General features: G+C 39.2%; 1 pseudogene; it reads right to left on the bottom strand.

Moving 5' to 3' along the window:
- Nucleotides 1-5,999: 5,999 nt before the first annotated feature.
- LOC121144324 lies at nucleotides 6,000-6,826 on the bottom strand (annotated as a pseudogene).
- Between the last annotated feature and the right edge of the window lie 2,128 nt (nucleotides 6,827-8,954).

Genomic DNA, 8,954 nt, shown 5'->3' with positions numbered 1-8,954 from the left:
GAGAAGAAGGTATATCCCTTTCTATTTGGGTGGAATGTTCTATAGATGTCTGTTAAACCCAGTTGGGTCATAACTTCTATTAGTTCTTTTGTTTCTTTTTTTAAGTTTCTGTCTGGACGTCCTGGCTAGTGGTGAGAGCGGAGTGTTGAAGTCTCCTACTATTAGTGTGTGAGATTTTATGTGCATTTTGAGCTTTAGTAATGTTTCTTTCACGAATGTAAGTGCCTTTGTATTTGGGGCGTAGATGTTTAAAATTGAGACTTCGTCTTGATGTATTTTTCCTTTGATGAATATGAAGTGTCCTTCTTCATCTCTTTTGATTGATTTTAATTTGAAGTCTAATTTGTTAGATATTAGGATTGCTACACCCGCTTGTTTCTTGGGACCGTTTGATTGGAAGATCTTTTCCCAACCCTTTACTCTGAGATAACGTCTGTCTTTGATGTTGAGATGTGTTTCTTGTATGCAGCAGAAGGAAGGGTTCTGTCTTCGCATCCATTCTGCTAGTCTGTGTCTTTTTATAGGCAAGTTGAAGCCGTTGACATTGAGGGATATTAATGACCATTGATTGGTGAACCTTGTTTGTGCTTGATTTATTGTTAGTGAAGTTATTTTGTGTAGTTTCTCCTCTCTTTTTCTTTTGGTGTTTTGTAAAGTGTGATTATATATTGCCTGTGTCTTTGTGAATGTAGTTATCTTCCTTGGCTCTAGGTTTTCCTTCTAGCATTTTCTGTAGAGCTGGATTCATGGATACATATTGTTTAAATCTGGCTTTGTCATGGAATATTTTGTTTTCTCCATCTATGGTAATTGAGAGCTTTGCTGGATATAGTAGTCTGGGCTGGCATCCTTGTTCCCTTAGCGTTTGTAGGACATCTGTCCAGTATCTTCTGGCTTTCATCGTTTCCATTGAGAAGTCATGTGTAATTCGGATAGGTCTGCCTTTGTATGTTACTTGGCCTTTTTCTTTAGCTGCTCTTAATATTTTCTCTTTACTCTGTAGGTTTGATGTTTTGATTATTATATGGCGAGGTGACTTCTTTTTCTGGTCTAGCCTATTTGGTGTTCTGTAAGATTTTTGTACTTTCATAGGCATATCTTTCTTTAGGTTAGGGAAGTTTTCTTCTACGATTTTGTTGAATATGTTTTCTGTACCTTTAAGTTGAATTTCTTCACCTTCTTCTATACCTATTATTCTCAGGTTTGGCTTCTTCACGGTGTCCCATATTTCCTGGATATTTTGCGTTAGGGATTTGTTGGTTTTGAGATTTTCTTTGGTTGACGACTCTATATCCTCTAATGAGTCTTCAACACCTGAGATTCTCTCTTCTATCTCTTGTATTCTATTGGTGATACTTGCATCTGTAGTTCCTGATCATTTACCCAGCTTTTCTATTTCCAGCATCCCTTCATTCTGTGTTTTCTTTATCGTTTCTATTTCAGCTTTCAATCCTTCAACTGTTTGAGTTGTTTCCTTAATCTTTTTGGTTGTTCTTTCTTGGTGCTCTTTAGATTCTTTGAGAGATTTGTTTATTTCTTGAATTTTTCCCCCATTTCATGGAATTTTTTGTTTGTTTTTTCTTCTATTTCTTTAAGGGATTTCCTCGTTTCTTCTTTGAGGGTCTCCATCATCTTCATGAAATAATTTTTAAGGTCTGTCTCCTCTTCTTCATCTATGTAGTGCTTTTCGGGTCTTGCTGGTGTTGGATCCCTGGATTCTGGTGGGGTCATGTTGGTGTTTCTATTGCTGAGTGATCTCTTATTCTGTCTTCTTCCCATCTCTTCTTTCAGTGGGTGCTGGTGGGGTCTTTCCATCTCCACTGGTCTCCTTCCTTCCTGCAGCTGAAGCTGGGGATGCTGACACGGAGTTTGGGTCCTGCTAGGGCTGATGTCTTTCCTGAAGCTGGTCTCACTGGGGTTGGGGTCTTGGAATTGTTGACTTCTTTGCTGTGTGGGCAGGTCTCCTGAAGCTGGACTCGCTGGGGTTGGGGTCTTGGAAGGGCTGATGTCTTTCCTGAACCTGGACTCACTGGGGTTGGGGTCTTGGAGGGGCTGATGTCTTTCCTGTGTGGGCGGGTATTCTGGATTGCAGCAGAGGCCCCGAAGATTGATGGGGATGGGGGATGTGTGGGCGGTCCCCGCCAGAGACCCAATCTCACCTCCCTTTGCTGTTTTTAATATTCTTCCTTTATTCTGTATGTTTGGTGTTTTGATTATTATGTTGTAAGGAGACTTTTTTTTTGTCCAGTCTATTTGGTGTTCTTGAACTTTCATAGGCATCTCCTTCTTCAGGTTGGGAAAGTTTTCTTCTATGATTTTGTTTAATATGTTTTCTGCACCATTGAGCAGGGCTTCTTTGCCTTCTTTTATACCTATTATTCTTAGGTTCGGTCTTTGCACAGTGTTGTATATTTCCTGGATATTTTGTTTTAATGGTTTGTTGGATTTAAGACTTTCTTTTGTCAATGAATCTATTTCCTCTAGTTTATATTCAGTACATGAGATTCTGTCTTCCATCTCTTGTATTCTGTAAGTTACGCTTGTGCCTGTAGTTCCTGATTGTTTATTCAACTTTTCTATATCCAACATTATTTCAGTTTGTGTTTTTTTTTATTGTCTCCATTTTGGTTTTTAGGTCTTGAATTGTTTGAATTGTTTCCTTCATCTTTTTGATTGTTTTCTTTTCCCTAGGCTTTCCTTGTTTTTTAAAGAGATTTGTTGATTTCTTGCATTTTTGTTTTGGTTTGTGTTTTCTTCCATTTCTTTAAGGGATTTTCTCAAATCCTCTCTGAGGGCCTGTGTCTCTTTCATGAGGATGTTTTGGAGGTCATTCTTTTATGTTTCATCTGTGTTGGTATGTTCAGGTCTTGCTGGCATAGAAGTTCTACACTCTGGTGGTGTCAAATGTGTTCTTCTGTTGTTGGCCGTGTTTTCATATTGCTGTCTTCCCATCCTTTCTTTCAGTGGGACTTCATGGCGTCGCTTCCTCTCCTGGTGGGTTTTGGCCTAAGGATCTCTTCCGGTGCATCTTAGCAGGTCCAGTACTCCAATGGATCTCAAGATGGATGCAGGTGCTTCCGATACACTCACAAGCACAGTGTGGTGACCAGAGGGGACTGAAGACTGAAGCACAGGACAGGGGCTGGAGGGGACTGAAGTCTGAAGTGTGGACAGACTCAGGGTCATTCTTTCTGGTGGGGAGTGTTCTCTCTAGGTGCAGAGAATGCCCAGGGAAATGGAAACAGGGTGATGTCAGGAGTTGGGGCCCCAACTGTTGTCTTTACAAGATGGTGGGCATAAGTTTACCACCAGCACTGGGAGCTGTGCTCACCACATTAGTCTTTGCCAACATCAAGCAAATGCTGCCAGCTTGGAGAAGTAGTCACTACCACTGCCAACTGCCCTTACACACCATTCTTGCTTGGTCGTGGGGCCTCTTAAATTAGCCCTGTTATATTTCCTCTTATGCTGGGTCAGCTAAGCTCCCTTAAGAGAGCTGCACAAGTCTATGCTTGTGTCTAGCAAAACAGAGCCCACCTGAGAAAATGTTGCTACCAAGAATCCATGGTTTTCTCTGTTCTTCTGTTTCTAGAATCCCTTTTCAGCTTTTGTTATTCTATGTGCTAACTCATGATCTCACTCTTGATACCATATGTAGTCTTCCTGCCAGCAGCCTGGGTCCTGCAGCTGTCTCAGCCCCCAAATAACACATGAAACACTATATTAATGATTAACCTGTTGGCTGTTTACTTGATTTCTTATTAGCTAGCTATGACTTAATTATTAACCCATAACTGTTAATCAGAGTATTTCCATGTGGTCTTCTCTTACCAGAGAAAAGGGTCTGGACCTATAAATTCTCTGGTGCCCTACATCATGACTGACTGTGCCTCAGTTTCCCAGAATCCTCCTAGATTCCTAGTCCCACTTACCTTGTTTCCCTATTGGCAAACAGTGCTTTATTTAATCAACCAATAAGGCAACACAGAAGGTCTTCCCCCATAAAAGAATATCTCCATTGGCTCAGGAAATTAAACATTTGGTAGTTTGTTTGGTGAGTTCATATGGAGGAAGATGTCACTGGAGTGAATTACATTTTTTTCTCTTATTTATTCCATTTCTGTACTGAGTCTCTGTTCCTCATATCTTCCCTTGTGCTCGTCCATTTACTCCTCCAAATAAAAACAATTTTCTGTTCCCATGTAATATGTATCTCAGCACTCCTTTCTTATCACCCCTAAAGTAAGTCTCCTTCCCATCTCAAGGCCCTCTTTCTAGTTATATATGTGCATCCAACACATTTAAATGTACTTTCCATGCATTTGAGTAAATATATGCTGTTTGTCATTTTCAGTTTCATTATTTATTCTAACTTACACTGTTCCATCCAGTTCTTCACATGATTTCAATTTGCTTTAAAGCAGAATCAAATATGTACCCTATTTATAGAATTTTTTAAATTTATTTACTCAACAGATCTATGCTGTGTCACTTACATGACTGAGGTAGCTATATGTTTCTGTGACTATGAAAATCAGTAAGTGCTTAAATTACACTTAATGACAAAAGTTGTAGAAATCAAAGAACTTCATGGAAGGGCACACTTTGACAGGCCTTAGTACGTCAATGAAGACAATTGAAATATTGTAGCATGGAGCTTACTTGAGATGGTGTGGGATAATTCACGAAAGTGAAGCAGGGTACAGAGTGGAGGAGTGCTGGTTGGTTTTTGTCAACTTAACACAAACGTAGACATTCTGGTAAGAAAGAATCTTAATTGAGAAAACACATCCATAAGATTGACTTGTAGGTCAGTGTGTGGGTTATTTTCTTAATTGATGATTGATTAATTAGTGGAAGGGTACAGCCCATTGTAGCCCACCACTGGGAAGATAATCCTGGGGTGCATAAGAAAGAAGGCTGAACAAGACATCAGAGCAAGTCAATGAGCATCATTTATTGAATTTATTTTTGTGGGTATTGGTAGATGTGATTCCTTGCTGTTGTGAGTACTGGAGCAATATATATGGAAGTGCAACTATCACGGTATATTACTGCCACAGCAGTCTTCAAGGAACAGAATCTGGAACAGTTAAAAACTGGAAAATGAAAGGCAATTGCCATTGCATATTTGAAATCAAATCTCCTAAAAATTAGGACTTGAAACTATTACTAGATAGAACTAGAATAAGGTAAAAGAGGATGGACAAGAGAGAATGTTCAGAAGACTTAGAAAAAAAACTGATGCTTGACATTTCATTGCATATATGTATAAAATCCTCAAAAATGAGGAAAATGGTTCTTTCTGTCAGAAAAGGAAAGAATGTGTATTAGATGATAAATTGAAGACACAAAGACTGATATTGGGATACAAGCTTCAAGCTGAAGGTAAGGAAAGCAAAGTACCAGGCTATCAGCTCTTACCAAACCCTCAGGCTGAATGGGCTGATCCTGCTATCTCTCCTCAGCAGGGCAGGAGAATCCTGAGACTGAATGTGCTCCTTTCCTCAGTGTGGAAGAAGAATGAATGCTCCCATTCTCAGTGTGGCTGCAGAGTGAATGCCTGTTACTGACACATTGCCCCAGTCTTAAATACCTTCCAAATGCTGGGATTAAAGGTGTATGATCCCAGGAGAGGATATCATCTTGTATGAACTGTTTTTCTTTAGGATTGGATCAATATTGTGTAGATCTGGATGGCTTTGGACTCACAGAGGTCCTTCTATCTCTTAATCCTGAGTCCAAGGACTAAAAGTGTGTACCATCACCTCTCCTAGTTTCTGGCTTCTGGGATTAAAGGTGTATGCCTGGCTTCTATGGCTTTCATCTGACTTTGCTTTGTGAATCCTCAGGAAAGCTTTAATAAATCATAACTAATAAATCACCACAACTGTGTATTTATTAAAATGATTTTTGGTATTTTCATTTTTGTTATAAATTTTAAAAGTCATGTCATGGAACTAGACACTAGTTTTTTTTTAATTTTATCATTTTGTTTAATTGAGCACAGTTGCCTAGAAAGGCAAGAGTACAAATATTTCTCCAGCATGTCTCCTAGAGACCATTTCACTCACTGCTCTGTTTGGTTGCTAACCTCTTGTCTCTCTCTTCAGCAATGGTAAGGCAGATTCCTTTTCCTCAGGGAAGAAAAATCCATGGTTTGATGCCCTCGCCAATAACAAAAATGTTGGAAAACCAGGTGACAAAGCTGCTGCCATTGGCATCTTGCAAATGAACCACACCAAATGAATCAAGATGTCTCTGTTGGTGATCACACCAATTCTTCCTAAGTTAGCACCATACTCAGGTTACCAGTGTCAAAATCGATAAAGTCAGTTATTTTACCTGTCTCCAAATCGATGTGAATTGTGTCATTCACTTTGATGAGAGGATCAGGGTATCAAATAGTGCAAGCATCATGGATCACCAGATGTGGGCTTCCTTTCGTGCCCACAAAGATCTTTCTCACTTTGCACAAAATGTACTTGACCTGCTTGGGTATAATACGATGAACAACAAACAATGTGACCCTTGGTGTCAGATCAGGCAGAATTTCTCTCCCGTCTTGTCAATGCTGATGACATCCACAGGGTAGGATATATCAGTCCTGATTTTGCCAGCAATCTTAAAGAAGCTCTGCATGCAACTTTTTTTTTTAACTTCATCTCCAGTCAAGGCATACTTAAGTCTGTGCCTTAGCAAATGATCAGAGGCAGATTGTAAGGGCCACTAATGGACAAGAACCAAACATGCTGATCAGTTTATCTGGCATCCAATGTTTTGGAGCAGCTACATGCTTCAGATGTTCCTTGGGACCACGTGTCATGTCTGTGCTGTGAATGGAAAGAGCCTGGACACTGAGTTTTGAATAAGCTACTAAAAAGGGGTTTTTAGATTTGATAGAAGAAATTGTCTGTTTGTACTTCTTTGGATTTTTAAATTTAACCAAGATAAATTGGTTTTTGATTGTGGTTCACTGTGGAGCATAGGCTGGATTCTAACTCCTTACTCTGCTATTTCAAACACAAGTGTGCCGCTAAGATTGTTTCCCACCATATTTGAGCTTAGTTCAGAGTTTGCAGAAATACTGTTCATTGAGATACTGATGGCAAGCAAAGACAAAGAACCAGAAGCTGCTTTCAGGTGAGGAGTATAGATGCAGAGGAGCATCCATTTGTGAACACTCCAACAATGTGGAGCAAAGAAGCCAATCACTTGCCCCAGGACTACTTAGTTTGCCTCAGATTGATTTGACTCGGTGCCCAAATCGCACCACTGTCTAAGATAGCTTATGACCAATTTGCCTTGATTTTACTAAAGACTATAGGAAGCTGCAGGCCATAAGTAGGGGAGGTGAAAACATTGAATGAAGTGTGTGCATCTGAGGGTTACTCAGTTAACCTCTACCTATACATGCACACTACACTCTTCAGCCTCCAACTGCACAGCTGCCTGAAGCAATAAAAACTGCATGCAAGTTAAGTCCACTCCTTTATATTTATTCTTGTGAATATACCTTGGTCTTCACAGAACATCTCAAGGTTAGGACTATTATGTTTATAGTACATATGGGAAAATTGCAGTTGAGAGAGTTTGAGTCAATACCCCTGAGCTACATAAGTAGTAGCAGTGAGAGAAATGTCCAGAAAGAGAAAATCCAGTTCAGAAAGTGGGGAAGCAATGGCATCCCTGCCATTTGCTTGAATTTTTGTGTCACCTAAAAAGACACGTTGAGGCTTCTATCTCTGTAACTCAACAGCAACTCTGTTTGAAAACAGGGTCATTAGAGGTATAATTAGTGTAGTTTAAGATGAGGCCATACTAAGTCAGGATGTGCCCTTCATCTGATCCATGTCTTCATTTGAATAGGAAAGAGAATTGAAGAAGATTATAATGAGAATGTATGAGGCATACAGTATTAATGTGGTTGAAGGGAAACAATCAATACAGATATTATAGTCTAACATCTACAAGCCCCTGAGATGAATGAAGTCTGGAGGTGGTACAGGCTAGCTGAGATTGCCATAGCCTTTCCTAATAAGACTTTCAGAAGTCACTCATAACAGAGCCTATATTTTGAATCTACGATCCCAGATATATAAGACAAAAGTTATCCTTAATTTTAATTATCATTTAATTAATGGTTTAATTTAATAATAATAATAGCTGTTTTGAAAACTGTAATAAATGACATAAGGGTTAAAGTAGCAGAATAGTTATAATATATATGAATAGAGTCGACCTCTTATTCTGGTGGATTCTTCATCTGACTTCAGCCATTCACAGAATAAAATATATAAGGGAAACAATTTTAACAGTATCAAATATTTACTCTTTTGTTGTTATTCTCTAATCAACAAAATACTTTAAAAATACATTATTTTTATTAAATTAGGTTTGCAAGTGATGTAGAAACTATTTAAATGATAAAGTAGGATGTTCAAATGTATCTGCTGTTCCTTTATTATTACATAATAGGAACCTAAGCAACTGCAGACTCAGCATCACAGGATTTTGAGATGAATATCCACAGACTTCAATAGTTGACTTTGGGAGGATTAGGAACTGAATGAGTGTTTCCAGTCAAAATTCACTATTGGCCAATGGAACTTGTAAAATTTTATGGGACCTTGGAGATTTGATCAGTATTTATTCCTTGCATACAAATGGACTTTGGGAGCCCATTCCACATGGAGGGATGCTCTCTCAGCCTGGACACATGTGGGAAGACCTAGGCCTTTCCCTGTATTATATGACAGACTCTGAAAATGCCTCATTGAAGGCCTTATCCTCCCTGGGGAGCAGAAGGGAGATGGAGTGGATGGGCGATTGGGAAGAATTGGGGGCTGGGGAAGGAGGGGAGAGAAAGGGAACTGGGAGTAACATGTGTTAAAAGTTAAATAACAAATAAATTAAAAATGAATATGAGGCATTTGGGAGGCAGTTATTTCTAT

Source organism: Mesocricetus auratus, unplaced genomic scaffold (assembly GCF_017639785.1).
Source record: "Mesocricetus auratus isolate SY011 unplaced genomic scaffold, BCM_Maur_2.0 Super-Scaffold_100015, whole genome shotgun sequence".
Lineage (NCBI taxonomy): Eukaryota > Metazoa > Chordata > Mammalia > Rodentia > Cricetidae > Mesocricetus > Mesocricetus auratus.
The sequence above is the reverse complement of the archived record's forward strand: the minus strand, read 5'-3'. Positions and strand labels throughout refer to the sequence as shown.